A 16,005-nucleotide genomic window follows, 5' to 3' on the forward strand; every position below is an offset into this window, starting at 1 on the left:
ATTAGTGCAAACCATGCGATATCTCTCGTGTTTTTGCTTCATTCTTTCTCCTATTGACAATATTTTACCTTTTCTTAGTGATTGTCAGCAATACCGCGCCGGTTTATTTATTAAAGAAAAGCATAGTAGTACACAGTACGAATTTTAGAGCTGCATAACTAATAATGCACATGCACGTAGAAATTACCCGGAGCCTTTTTTTTAGTCTGAAAAATACTTCAATTGAAAGCTCAAAAAGATCATAGATACAACTTGTACGGGAACGCAGGTCGCGGGTCGCTAAGGTACGGGAACGCGGTACGCTAGCACTTATAATATGCGGTACGATAATTATATACATATATTATTTATAAACTTGAACTTACCAATAAATTTATGGATTATTTAATATATTTATATAATGATTATTGTAAATAAATAATAATTAAAAAAGACAGAATAGGGAAACTATATCTTCCCAGTTCCCACAATACCAAAACTTCTATTTGTACATAATTACAACTTCTCTCGCATATTTTTCTTTCTTTCATACTATCCCAACCTTTCTCCAGGAGTCTGAGCCCTAAGCCGCAAAAAGTAAAAGGCTATTGATGAGTCTTCCACTAAGGGCAATTCAGTTTCCTTTCTAACCTTGTTTAATTGAGATATTGAGAAGTGAAGGAGAATAATCGAAACTGTACGATTGAATCATTATATTGGGAACGCTTCTACCAACGATCTGGATCGCGACCGTATTGCGTTCTGGGTCGTGCGATCCGGATCGCGGTACGGAAGCAAAACCAGCGAACCCGGTAACTCTGGATACAAGAACAGAAAACACAAGTACAGCAAAAACCACAAACATAAGATAAAAATACAGCAGCAAGCTGCAACAAAACCAGTCCTATGGACTGGGATGAAATCTCAGATACACCTATGTGGGCATGGGAGACCATCATTCACCAGAACATCTATCCGGAGCTTTTATTCTGTGGGATACACAGTACTCCATGCTCGACCTCACAAAACAAAGCACAAAGACACAACAGTTCTGCAAAAGCAGAAATTATTTTGAACCTTCACTAGTAGAGGAAGAAACAACCGACCAAGTCGACTATTCCCAAGAATAAGAAGAACTTGGCAGGTGTTAATTCATTCGCCATCATACATACAATGATACAATCGCTAGCTAGGCTGATCGACATAGTAATAGTACTCCATAATGATACAGAATATGATCAACTTGAAGATCGATCGATCAAAGACCTGGAGGCGATGGACGAAAATAGTCTCTGAGCAATACAATGCGATATTGTGTTTGCATAAGTTCATTTACCTGATACCGGAAATAAATTTCGTCGTCAACTTTGGCTCCGCGGTATTGGATGAAGCGTTTCCATTCTCTGGCCTGGAAAACTGGTTTCGGATATCCATTTCTTCGAACAGACAAATAGAACTCATAAACGTGACCCAAGTCGTCCAAGACTCTGATTGGAATGTTGCGATCTGGCTGTGCAGGAGGCAAGAATGCGGCCCATTTTGTAGGCACTGCAAGTCTATCCACATCAGATTTTGTCAGCCTTTTCCTAGGGGCATCCGCATGGCCGGGGTACTCCATCGATATGATTACCAGAAAAGAAAATTTAGAAACACTGAAAGTGGTAATGTACATAAGTGAGTGAAAGAGAATGTTTAGGGTTTTAGGGTGACATTACGGAGTGTTGTGGTGTGGTATATATAGATGGAGTTCGGAAGCCCTAAATTATTTATACGGGATAGAGACCAAGAAAACAGCTTACGCACACAGAATTAGGAGGACATGATCTGTGGTTTTGCTGTTGTTATTTCTTTGTGTACGTGTATAGTTATGCGTTTTCTGCATTTCACGTGACCTAAGTCACCGAACTCAGGGCGGATTTACAGTGACTTACCCACTGTAATTCCATTAATGGAACCTGTGAAGTCTCAAAGATTAGCATCTCCAATCATGGGGTTGTCTATAGTACTAGGATGTTTATCATACACTCATTTACATCTAATTGAACCAAATTACAATTTAGTTGAACCAAATTTACAACATTGACAACAAAGTTATCACATTTATTTTACACATTTACATATAATTGAACCAAGTTACCACATCAACAACAATTTGTTCATAAACTTGTAAAAATATCGTAGGTGGAGTAATTACTTCTAATAGAACTAAAATTACCCAAAAAATTACTCTATTTACCACAATGACAACAAAATTGTTGTTAAATCTGTAAATGAGTGTATCACATACATACAGGTAGTGTAGAACTTCCCCTCCAATCACTCTCATAACTTTGTTTGTTAAATGACAACTGAGTTATTTTACAGTTGTTTTAAATTGTGTTTCTTCAAAGCATATATATGGACGTGGTGATCGAATAGTAAGTAACCTTTGCTACATGTACTAAATTCCTCAAAAGAGAAAAAGATCAAATAAAATGGGAAATTCTAGTGTAGTGGTGGGTATCTCATACCCACATTTACAAAAGTGAGAACAAATTTTGTTGTCAAAGTTGTAATTTGAGTCCTACTTTGTGTAATCTTAGTTCTAATAATGATAATTACACCTCTTACGACATTTTATAAGTTTTTGAACAAATTCGTTGTCAATGTTGTAATCTTAGTTCTAATAATGGTAATTACACCTCTTACGATATTTTTACAAGTTTTTGAACAAATTCGTTGTCAATGTTGTAATTTTTGTTTAACTATATGTAAATAGTGTAAATGAATATGGTAACTTTTGTTCTCATTGTTGTAATTTTGGTTTAAATACTTGTAAATTTTTATTCAAATAGTTGTAAATGAGGGTATCTCATACCCACCAATACACTAGCTTGTCCCATTAATTCTCCCTCTTTCTTAGGTTTTTGTACATGTTTGAACTTTAATTAACCAAAGGCTAAGGTTCACACAAAATGGACTTGTTTACAAAAGGGGGAACATTTGCATGATTGTTCTCTACTCATCCCTTTTCCTTCAGTTTGTATCAAAACAAGTCGTTTAGAAAATAAAGGCAGTTTTTTCCTTCGTTCTTTTCATGATGATGCATCGTTTTTGGTCATGAATTCCTTAGCCTATCTTCAATACTTCACTGATACTACGAAATATCTTTGATTACCTGTACAGAGGGAAAAAAAAAAAAAACCACACACAACTGAGAGAGTAAAGAAAGCAAAAGGAAAAGTATTCATGCATGCTGAATACAGCTTCGACTGCAACTGAGATGACAAACACATGCAGCTTCGACTATTCTAATGAGTATGCTGTGTACTTTTCATGCATGCATGCATTTCTTGTTTGTTATAGAAATCATCAAAATCGTAGGGGTCATTGTTTAGTGATTTTATAATCAATTAGCCACTCAGATTACAATGGTTAATTCTGAGGTTCTTTTATTGAAATTATGCTGCTGACATCAACGGACATTGAATTGTTGGCTTAGAATATTCTCTCCTGAGAACACACCATAATCGAAATTTGTTGAAAAGACAACCACATCTGAAAGTCCAAATTCTAAGAGCTTTATTTTGTTTAATTAGTAGATTTGCATCAATGGACATGATGAGATTGAGAACAAAAATGACTATGAGTGCCAACTTTGATTTGACAGAAATTTGGAATTGCTTGCTGAGGATGGTATATAGCTTGCTTCCTTTTGTAGGTTCCGGATCTTGTAATATCTTTCAAGAAGTAGTAACTTTTCTTGTTCGGCCTCTAGTCGTCCTGTATACCCTCCCCTCATCCTTAGAAAATATATTTTAATAATTCTTAATGTCATGGTCGTATTAGAGAAAAGGAAATGCTTCTGTTTTTGTAGTCTAGCAAGCTATAGGACTCGAAGGAGGTGCATAATGTTGTTGTGCACTAAATCGCTTCCTAGCTAATTGAACTGAACATAAGGCTGTTGTGGACAGGAAGTGAACATATTGCATTTCTTTATTCCACCCCAACCCTCTCACCTTTAACCGTACCTATGAGGTCAATGAAATTTGAACCCATAACCTCAACAATAGTAGTTAGTTCAGCTAACTAACATATCACGGCTCACCGGCCAAATTTTACAATTACATAATTGACTAATGGGAAAAAGATATGCAGAGTCTGTAAGATTTGTGGAGAGCAATACATATGCACAAAATTGCTAGACAAAGCCACAATAGCACTGCAAAAGTGAGAAATTCACGAATAGTAGCTAAAATTAATTTGTACTCAGGGGTCGAGCTAACATTCAAAATCTAACTGTGCTCCAGTTCCAAATTGTATGAAGACAAAACTTTTGCCATCTGTAAAATTAAGGAAAAATTTGTAAAATGTTTCTCTCTCACATTTTGGCCAATTTTATTTGAGACAAGCTAGTGTACTGGTGGGTATGAGATACCCTCATTTACAACTATTTGAACAAAAATTTACAAGTATTTGAACTAAAATCACAATATTGAGAACAAAAGTTACCATATTCATTTACACTATTTACATATAGTTAAACAAAAATTACAACATTGACAACGAATTTGTTCAAAACCTTGTAAAAATGTCGTAAGAGGTGTAATTACCATTATTAGAACTAAGATTACAACATTGACAATGAATTTGTTCAAAAACTTGTAAAATGTCGTAAGAGATGTAATTACCATTATTAGAACTAAGACTACACAAAGTAGGACTCAAATTACAACTTTGACAACAAAATTTGTTCTCACTTTTGTAAATGTGGGTATGAGATACCCACCACTACACTAGAATTTCCCTAACAGGATAACCACAAGACATACCATTAGTTATCAGTCATTAGTATATAATATTGGCTCTCGTCGAGCTCGATCTTTTTGAAAAGTATTATACTTGTTTAGTATGGAGTCCTTATATATTATCTATGAAATTTGAGAAAATATGTACGGATCCCGATTCGATTACCTGCAATCCTGCATTCAGATGTGCTTAATTTGAAAGAAACACAATTAGAAAAGAAGAAAGAAAACAGTAACTTTGTTCTCATTGTAGTAATCATTTCATGAATGATAAAAATATAAAGATTTACCACTCTGACAACAAATTTGTTGTCATACTTGTTAAATTGTCTATAAATTAGTACATTAGTTTAGGTGGAGTAATTACTACAAATAGAACAAAAGTTACCGTTTTTACATCAAGTGTTGTGGGTTGTGATAAAATGTGTAGTCATTGTAGTAATAATTTCACTAATGATAAAAACATAAAGATTCAGACATGTTCTATTTTATATAATATTTACTACTTTGAGAACTCATGTAACCACTTTGAGGACACATGTGGTAATTAGAAAAAAATCCGCATTAAAGTAACTAAGGTCTTCGTTAGAGAAATAGGTTCTTATTTGAGTAATTAAATCCTAAAAGTGGTAATTGTAATAGGTTCTCATTAGAGTAAAGTAGATTCTCATTTGAGTAAATAAGTCTTAAAGTAGGTTCTCATTTGACTACATTTAAAACAAATATTATTTATTTTTATACTAATTGTTGTGGTTGTCATAAAATGCATGTAAAAAGAATTATATTTGGTTAAGGAAACTACTAATGATATAAGGGCAAATTACTGTTCACACCCTGTACTTTGGGGTGCGTCGACAGTTTAGTCCCTAACATTTCAATTTTAACAAATAACTCCCCAAACATTCAAATTTCAGACAGTTTGGTCTAAAATGACCATTTTACCCCTCGGGGGTTTTTTTTTTTAAAAAAATTCTTCTCTCCCTTTTTTGGTTATTTTTTCTGCTTCCCTCTCTCTCTCTCTCTCTCTCTCTCTCTCTCTCTCTCTCTCTCTCTCTCTCTCTCTCTCTCTCTCTCTCTCTCTCTCTCTCTCTCTCTCTCTCTCTCTCTCGCCAACTCGCGTAGCCTCCCTCGTCGTCCGGCCGCCAACTTGACGCCATGGAAGCATAGCAGAAAAAAATAACCCTTTCGACAGCCGCACGGATCAGAACGATGTCGCGTCGAAGATAAAGGACCAATCCGATGAGCTCAGCGACGGAGCCGGCGGCGACGGTGGTGGTGAAGAAGGAGGAGGAGGTTTTTACACCATCATCAGGAGATCGAAATCCTCGGCCGTGGCCGCCGGAGAGTACCCGAAGGACCGCGAGGAGTGGAGCGACGGCGCGATCACTTGCCTTCTCTATGCTTACAGGGACAAGTTCACGCAGCTGAATTAGGGAAATCTGAGAGGCCGAGATTGGGAGGAGGTGGCCGTGATCGTGAGCCAGATGTCTGAGGCAAACCAAGAGCGTCGAGCAGTGTAAGAACAAGGTCGATAATTTGAAGAAGAGGTACAAGCTCGAGAGACACAGGATGACCAATTCTGGAAATTCGCCGAGTCATTGGCCTTGGTTCATGATAATGGAGCAGATCGTCGGCAATTCTCTTCCGGCGAAGGCCACCTCTGATGATGACAAAGGCATTACTTCCTCCGGTGCCACGCCTAAGAAATTAAAGAGGTTAAAAAAATTTTGATGTTTTTTTTTTTTGGTGCTTTCTGTTTGGTGATGGTGCAGTACAGTTGGTCACTTTCTGTTTGTTTTTGGCAGAAATGCAAGTGCAATTACTAGTCCTGTAACTCAGATAAATAAGCAGCCGAAAATTAGTCTTAAATGGCGAAGAGTGGTGTTCAAAGTCAGTGGTGCTGCTCTAGCTGCCACTGCTGCTAACAACATTTTGTATATATGCACTTCCATTAATTTGTCGAGTGAAATATGCACGATCATTGTTAATAGTCTGTTTTGTTGTGTTAGTTCCATTAAATGAGTGTCGATATGTGTTTTGTGATTGCACAGATAACAATGCTGATTGCGAGAGAAGTTGTAATGGCCTACCGCAGTGGGGTGGAGGTAATGATGTATATGATTGTCATCTGCGAGTTTCTGTGCTCAACCTTGTTTTTTACTTCTGTAAATGTTGCTTGGTGAAATAGGTTGCAATTGTTGTTGGAGGTCGCAACTTTGGCTGATGGGTGTGGCGGATTTGGGGGTTTGGGCGGTGGGGTCGGAGTGGAGGGTCATGGAGATTGCGATGGCGGCGAGTATGACGGCCATGGTGGAGTAGAGTATGGCGTGCCAACGGTTGCAGTAGGAAGAAGAAGAAGAAGAAGAAGACGCCATTGTTGGTTCAGTGAAGGTTCTGGTGTGGTTGTTGAGAGAGAGAGAGAGAGAGAGAGAGAGAGAGAGAGAGAGAGAGAGAGAGAGGGAAGCAGAAAAAATAACCAAAAAAGGGAGAGAAGAATTAAAAAAAAAAAAAAAAACCCCCGAGGGGTAAAATGGTCATTTTAGACCAAACTGTCTGAAATTTGAATGTTTGGGGAGTTATTTGTTAAAATTGAAATGTTAGGGACTAAACTGTCGACGCACCCAAAGTACAGGGTGTGAATAGTAATTTGCCCATGATATAATTAATTGGTAATAAAGACTACTTAACTAATACTAATTTTGCAAACTTAGGTTAGAAGGTTTTGTTTTTAATAAGGAAAAAACATAATTGTCAATTGTGTAATTGTCCATTAATAACAAGCATTAATCAAACATTAATTCACTAATAATAAAATTAATTAGTAATATAGACTATTTAACTAAAAGTAATTCGGTGAACTTAGGATAGAAGGTTCTTTTAATTTTTTTTGAAAAAGGAAAAATCATAATTGTCAATTGTTAATTGATAATCAAACATTAATTGGCTTTATTGTTTTCACTTTATTGTTTTCAATTCAATTAGTAGTTTGTGTTACCAAAAAAATTAGAAAGGCTAAGGGCTAAACAAGTTACCAATTTGTTAAATATTTTGAACCATTGGATATATTACTAATCCAATGGTCCAAAATACTTAACAAAATGAGGGTATGACAAACACCAAGGTAACCAATAATTCTCCTAGAAGTTAACAAAAAGTGTCGTGAGTGTGAAATAGGAGATGCTAATCTTTGAATCTTAGGATGATTGTAATCTTTCCCTTCTTGTTGCTATGGGCCTGTTTTTGGCTTTGCCCCATTTTAATGAAGTATTTCAGTCCCAAAAAAAATTTTACAGGTTCCGTTAATGGAGGTTACAGAGGGTATGTATAGATACATATCTGTATGTGCAGTAGAAACTATAAACTAAGGAAAATTCACGTACATTTTAATTTCAACAACATATATAATTCAAATTTTATGCGATTATGATTTCATGGCCGCAGCAAGTTAATGGCCACAAGGGTCACTCTATTGAGGCCTCATTTGAGATTGCTTCGCTTTAAAAAAAAAAAGCTTTTGTTCAAAATTTTAGATTTTATTGTGTTTGGTAAATAAATAAAAAACAGCTTTAATTAAAAGTTATAGGTTACTGGCAGCAGATTTTAGAAGCAGCCTAGAAGTTGCTTTTAGAAGCTGTTATGGATCAAAACACGCTCTGCAGTTGTTTTACGTACTGACAGCACTTTTCAAAATATTATTTACCAAACACGAAACTGTTTCAATTCACAGCTGATTATTCTCACAACACAGCAGTAGCAGTTTTTTTTTTTTTTTTTTTTTTTTAACGTCACAACAATCCCAAACTAGCTCTGAGTATCGACCTTCCTGAGATCATAAACAAATAACTTCCTAATAATGGTTTGTTGTTTAACCAACTAATTAATGAATCCCATTCCTTTATCTTTCGGACAGCAAAGTATTTTTCCGATATTCTAGGCTCCTAGACTCATCATCCGAAATGCAACCGAAAAAAAATAAAAAGATTTGAACACAAAATTGCATTCTGAATTCTTTATCTTATATGCTAGTCTGCTACATAGAAAAAAGCGTAGGTACAGAACTCATAATCAAGGAATTATCTTGTTCTTATTAGTTAGAAACATATTGTCATCCAGCAGGGTCATGCTAATTGTTAATTGCATGCGTTGTTGATATTGACCATCTTCACTGCCAAGTATTGAGAGTAATTTATTTATTTTTTTAATTTTCTGGTTACAACTTACAACATTTCAAAATATCTGTGGCTTTATAAATGGTAAAGTAATTAAGCTAATAAAATCCAGGACTCTGTCATCAGTCATTTCTGATTACATCAGTCTGATTAGTTCAAGCTTTCTCAACAAGCCAAAAAAATAAGAAAAAAGTATTACTAGTGCTGGATGTCTGATCTGGGAGAGCCTAATCATGAACCTGGACTCACTTTAAAAATATTGCACTACTCTGAGAGGAAGTAAAGAGGAGCAAGAAACTAAGAAACCCATTTGTACATTAATTTGGCCTGGACGGTGATCACTTAAGAATCAATTGAGAATCCATACGCGCGCTTTCTTGACTTTTGAGTCTCTCTCTCGAATGTTCGCAAATCCCACCCAAAATATCTGATGGCTTTCTTTATTTAATATTCCAGATAGAGACAAATCATTCCTAAGTACTCACATCAATTGTCTTAGTACCAACAAGGATAAACAAAGACCTCAATCGAAAGAAAAAAAAGAAAAAGAAAAAGACCACTCTTAGTCAAAGGGAGGATCTGGATCCCATAAAAGAACGTCCAGATAATGCTACTCATTAGTAGCTAGTTTGAATCTGCTGCTCTGCGCGACCTCTGGAGAAGGTTGGAAGGAAAGAATTAATTGATCCATAATAGAACTTTCAGATAATGCTACTCATCATTAATAACTAGTTTGATGACACGTTTACTTACTTAGAATGGAAAATAATCATGAATCGGAGACAACTGGAATGAGAGAATAAATGAATCGGTATTGATTCCAGAAGAGTTGATTCATAAACTCATCTCCCCCCTTTCGTAATCAAATTCCTGAGTATTCAAGAATCGATTCTTTATAAGGAGGTGAGACATACCTCATTCCGATTCATTTATGTGTTAGTAAATGCATGAATACTTTTATCCGGAATCATTCTAATTCCTTTATGTATTAGTAAACGCAGAAATATTTTTACCCTGTAATCATTCCATCCAATTCTAAGTAAGTATACGTGCCCTTAATCTGCTACGACCTCTAATGACTGGAGAAGGTTGAAATGAAAAAATTAATTGATCCATGAAAGGAAAGAATTAATTGATCCATAATAAAACTTTTAGATAATGCTACTCATTATTAATAACTAGTTTGAATTTGCACGATCTTTAATGAATGAAGAAGGTTGAAAGGAAAGAATTAATTGAAGGAATATTCCTTCAATTAATTCTTTAAACGATGTGGTCGATCTTCTTCATTAATGAAGAAGATCAACCACATCGTTTATCCGAATATTTTAACCAAAACTCACAACGATCAAAAGTAAGATGTTCTTGCCAGTTGATTGCTTGGTATGATGATACAGCATCAAGAAAAAAGATTGTTTATTGTTATAGTAAGGGAGGGGTTGCAACCCGCTAGCATGTTTAACACCACTGCACGAGGGAGGGGCTGCATGCATGTCTACGTGTAGTCCACAAGTTGTTCTGATCGACATGGTTAGTAGGTGGTGAAGGAAATTCCAGATCAAACATAGACTGTCGAAGGAATCTTCTGTTATAGGATCAAAACATAGATGGTGATGGCAACCAGCACAAGCCTCGTAAGAGCAAGTTTAGTGGCAATGTTTTTGACTGGCCTCCAACTAGACTGGGTCACCATCTCAGCAAAATTTCGCAAATGGAGCTTTCAGCGCCAAAATCTTGACTGGTATATTCATGACCCAGGTCACTCACCAGGTCACTGAGGTCAGCTTCATGACCCAACAACCCCAGCATCCAGCGTGACCTAAAGGAGAACGTGGGTGACGTCAGCTGCTCGCGACTTGACGCGTTGGTCCCACGCGTTACTACGAAATATCTTTGAGTCGTTGCTTCTGATAAATCGATATATACAAAGAAGAAGAAAGAGAGAGAAGAAAAAGAGGGCCTTTAATTATTTTTATATATATATACACACACACATAAAGTGAATAATACGAGTGAAGTGAATAAGAACAGTGAGCAGTGAAGGAAAAGTGAAGGCCGTTTAACATGCACATCTTTAAAAAACCGCCTTTACTCCTCACTTTATTGACTTGAATTATTCGCATCTTTAGATACAAACTGAAGGAAAAGTGATGAGCAGTGAACAATCATGCAAAGGTTGCCTCTTTTGTACACCAATTCAATTGGAATCTTTGTGTGAATCTTAGATCAATTTTAGCTTTGGTAAATAAAGTTCAAATATGCATGCACAAAAACATATGAAATATGGATGATTCATGTCTGGAAAATGATTTTATGTACCGATGGTGCAAGTGCACTGTCAGTTATTTTAATATCAAAACAAATCACAGTCATTCATTTAAGTAAAGCCATTTATATATTTTAATATCAAAAAATCCACAACCATTCATACTGTCAGTGTCCATGCACCGGAATATCAGACCCAAGGTACGTAGCTTACTCATACACCTGTTTACTGTGATAATTGATTGATTAAGCTATGGTCAAAAGGTAATTAAGTATAGAGTCTCATCAGCTCGATCACAAAAAGGCCATGGATAACCACAAACCACACTACATTAGTTTTTATTCATTCGTATATAATATTTGCTCTCGTCAACCTCGATCCTTTTGAAAGTACTTGTTTGGTATGCAGTGGCGGAGCCAGAACTTTAAGTTCCCTGGGGCACAAATGGATATATCACAACATACAAAATCTGCAAATGAAATTTCTATGTATTAAAATGATTATTGTCATCGACGTGATTTCATATTTTAAAATCATTTCAAAACAGTTTCTTTATCTATATTAGTAAAATATTGTTACCAATAAATAAAATCAAGCAATCATTTAACAGATCGCAACAATATTTGATTTTCTTTTAATATGTTAAGTAAAGAAAAACATCTATATTAGACTATTAGTTAATAAAAAAACTTTTATAATTAACTAAACATAAACAGCACAAACCAAAAATAAACAACAACACAAAAAAGAAAAGTTACTTCAAGGAGGTGAAGTGATCCATTCATAATTTCAACAACACAACACACAACAAACCAATAAAAAAAAATGCTGGAATGCTGTTAAGGAGTATTGAACCTTGAATCTCTTTAGTAGCATAAAGAGGTCCAACCATTGCACCAAGCTCGCAATCTATTATTTTAAGTAACTAAATTTTATATGTATGTTAAAAAGTCAGTGGGTCACGGGACTCACTGTGCCCCTAGACCTCGTCAACGGGCCGGGCCGGGCCTAATGAAATTTTTAAATAGTGACGGGCCGGGCCGGGCTGGGCTTCATTGTAAATTAACGGATCCAAGCCCGTCCATATAAGGCGGGCCTTGCGGGCTTTTTCGGGCCGGGCCGGGTAGCCCACCTTTATTCGGGCCGGGTCGGGCTTTTCTATTATGCGAGTTTTATTGTGCAATATTTAGCGTCATTCACAACAACTAATTTTACTCAACCTCATGCAACTAATTGATAAGGTCTTGGGCTAAAATGGATATCCTATATCTTGCTTCTAGAATCTAGATCATCTCACAGGTCATATTGAGGATGCTATTTTTTTCCTTTTAAAGTTTTAGGGGTTTGGAACCTAGCCGAACTAGGAGGCTCATCCTCACGCCCGTTTTAATGTACTGAAATAAAAATACAGAATACAAAGTGTCCCAATTTACAACTTAGAACGAAAGCAAATTATTAATACAATTTCTTTGAGTTTATCTAATTAGGCATATTCTCTTCCATTCAGACTTGGTATCATTGAGGCTCACTTAGAATCTGCCAGCAGCCCTGCATAGTTGGTACAGCCCTGCAAAAATTTCTTCAAATGAGCCAAATATCTAATCTGCAAGTTTTAGTAAAAGCAAGCAACTCAAAGTTTCAAATGAACCAATTCAAGCTTTAAAACTACCCGCTATAGTCTAACTTCAGATAAAGTTTGTATGTAAAAGCATCTAAGAATTGTTAAGGATCCAATTACTATTTTCCACATAAACTGCAAGTCTGCAAACTGCAGCTTACTGACCTTGAAAATTTAAGGCTGCAGATTGGTTGATAACTCATGGGATTCAACTGATCTTGGTACCTATCCATTTAAATAAAGAATTAAAAAACTTGAAAACATGTTTTGGTAAATTGAAAATAAAAAAATAGAAGTAATGAAGTAACCAAAACAATATACCTGTTCATGGGACTCATTTTCAGAATCATTATCAGATTCATTTTCAGCTTCATCTTCACTATTTTCCATCCAATCTGGTCGTCCTTCCCTAATGAGCCTCCTTTCTTCAGCTAGCTGCATTTCACGATGAGCCTCTTGCATCCTTGATTTTGCTAAACTCCAATCCTTCAAGCAAATCAATGCCTCTATTGTATTTGGACTTAAGCTAGCCCTTCTCTCGGACACAATCCTACCTCCTGCACTAAAACATGACTCTGAAGCTACAGTAGAAGCTGGAATTGTTAGTAAATCTCTAGCCATGAGAGAAACCACAGGGTATAATGATTGATTTGATTTCCACCAAGACAAGACACTAAATTGATTATCATCATCAACTTCAATAGTTGGTAAATCATAATACATTTGTAAATCATTAGAACTCGTAGTTGAAGTATGAGAAGATGATACCTTTGCCCTTTTCAAACTTTGCATTGAGAAATTACCAACAATAGGCAATGCTATAGAACCCGGAGATAAACTCGAGGTCGAAGAAGCTAAATTTTCAGATTGCCTAGGTGCTACATTAGACACAATATTCTTCTTATATGTTTCATAAAGAGCTTGCAATTTGGTTCTTAACTCTAACAATTTTGTATCAACATATAGCTGATCCATACCCATGCATTTTAGCCATTCTCCAAGAGCAAATAACTTAAATCTAGGATAAAAAATTGTAGCAAAACAGAAAGCTTTGGGAAATGTACCCCAATACTTATCAAATTTGTCCTTCATTGCAGCCAATGCATCTTTAAAGACAGAAAAATCAGAATATACCACAAATGCTGAATGGATATCTATCAAGCAATTAATAACACGACATGATGTAGGATAATAGACACCAGAAAATATCTTAGTTGAGGATGCAAAAATCCCCAAAAAGCCATTAACTAGAAATGCAATTGACCAATCTTGTTCCAATGGAACATCTAAATTGCAAGACCTATTTTCATTCACCTTTTGAGCATACCTATTCAACGGCCCCTTATACTTTATAGCTAGGTCTAAAAGTTCATAAGTAGAATTCTATCTATGAGGCACATCATTGTCAATATTTTTTTTTGGCAAATCAAAATCCTTATAACAACGCACCCACAGTTCATGTCTCTTATTAGAAGAATTCATGCTTCGAACAACATTGATTATTTTATCAATAGATGGACCTAAAATATGTAAACCATCTTGCACAATCAAATTCAAAATATGAGCACAACAACGTACATGAAACAATCTTTTAGGCACTTCCTCAAGCATAAGATAAGTGGGAAGAACAAATGCAGCCACATCATTATTTGAAGCATTGTCTAAAGAGATGGAAAATATTTTATCATGAATGCGCCAAGACAACAATTCTTCATATATATGATTTGCAAGTGACTCTCCCGTGTGAGGGTACTCAATCATCTTAAAGCATATTATTCTTTTATTTAAAGACCAAGTGTTATCAATAAAATGTGCAGTAAGTGACATGTAACCCATTTTTTGACGCGATGACCAAACATCGGATGTCAAACAAATTTTTCCTTTAAACTTTTCAAAAAAACTCAAAAGCTCTTTTTTGCCCTTAATAAATTTCTTCATCACATCTCTTTTACATGTTGAGGCTGAAATTCCTACATATTGAGGACAAAATCCTCGACGAATCATTCCTTTAAAATCATGTTTTTCAACAAAGTAAAAGGCAGTTTAGCTCTAATAACATAATCAACAAGTTCTCTACGTGCAACATTCTTATCGTAAGCAAAACTATTGATATTTCCAGAACTATCTACACCTAATCTTTTCTGCCCTTTTTCATGAATTTGTAAATGCCTTCTTAAATGACTAGTACCAGCACTCGCACCACCTCTAAGCAATGTCTTACAAACCCCACATTTATTTTTTGGTACCATAGTTCCATGATCATTAACTTGAACCCTTTCAAAAAACTCCCAAACATTACTAGTGAATCTAGTTTTCTTAGAAGATGCAGAAATAGATGAAGCTCCAGCTTCTGTCAAGTTATCAGCATTTATATCATCCATTTCTAGCGGGAAAGAAACAAGGTTAAGATATTACTTGAAAGTTTTGAATGAGCAAGCTAAAACTTATTCGCAGAGATGCTACTGTCCATTCCTTTATTTGCTCTTACTCATCCTGTAATGTAAGAGATCACAATGAAAACAAGAAAAAAAAAATTATGTACATAGTACAGGATATCTATGTATATATCCAATCAAATTGCACAGAGTAAAAACAAATTGCACAATCAAATTCTTTATTCATAAGTGCATCACTATTAGTATCGATTACTGAAAGTGGCAACTGACAATATTAGACAAATTATCCGAATATGCCAAGGAAGGGATTTAGATGATAACATTTAGTTTCAAATCAGAATCTAATCAACGGACAAAAAGATACATATCAAGGAAACAGAAGAATAAAAGATCCAACTACTGGTTTTGAACTTTATCATCTTAACACCTCAGAAAACAAAGTTTTGATTTTTCAATCATAAGAGAAAGATTTCAGATCATGTTGGACCCGTTAACTCTAAGATAAGCCAGTAATAACAAGATTTCAGATCAAGTTCATGTCTCTTATTTTTTTATGGTATACATCAGACCCAGCTGCATCAAGAACTGGTAACTTCACACATATAAGTTAACTTCACTCTTAACTTAACAACACAAAACAAAAACCACTTCAAAGAATCATGTTGCACGCATGTGAAAATGAAACTGAAAATGAAAATGAAACAAAACAAAACAGAAACTGAAAATGAAACTCAAACTCAAACTCAAACTCGTTCAGATCACTCTGTTTCAGTACCTGCTCGATCAAATC

The sequence above is a fragment of the Rosa chinensis genome, chromosome 6 (assembly GCF_002994745.2).
Source record: "Rosa chinensis cultivar Old Blush chromosome 6, RchiOBHm-V2, whole genome shotgun sequence".
NCBI lineage: Eukaryota > Viridiplantae > Streptophyta > Magnoliopsida > Rosales > Rosaceae > Rosa > Rosa chinensis.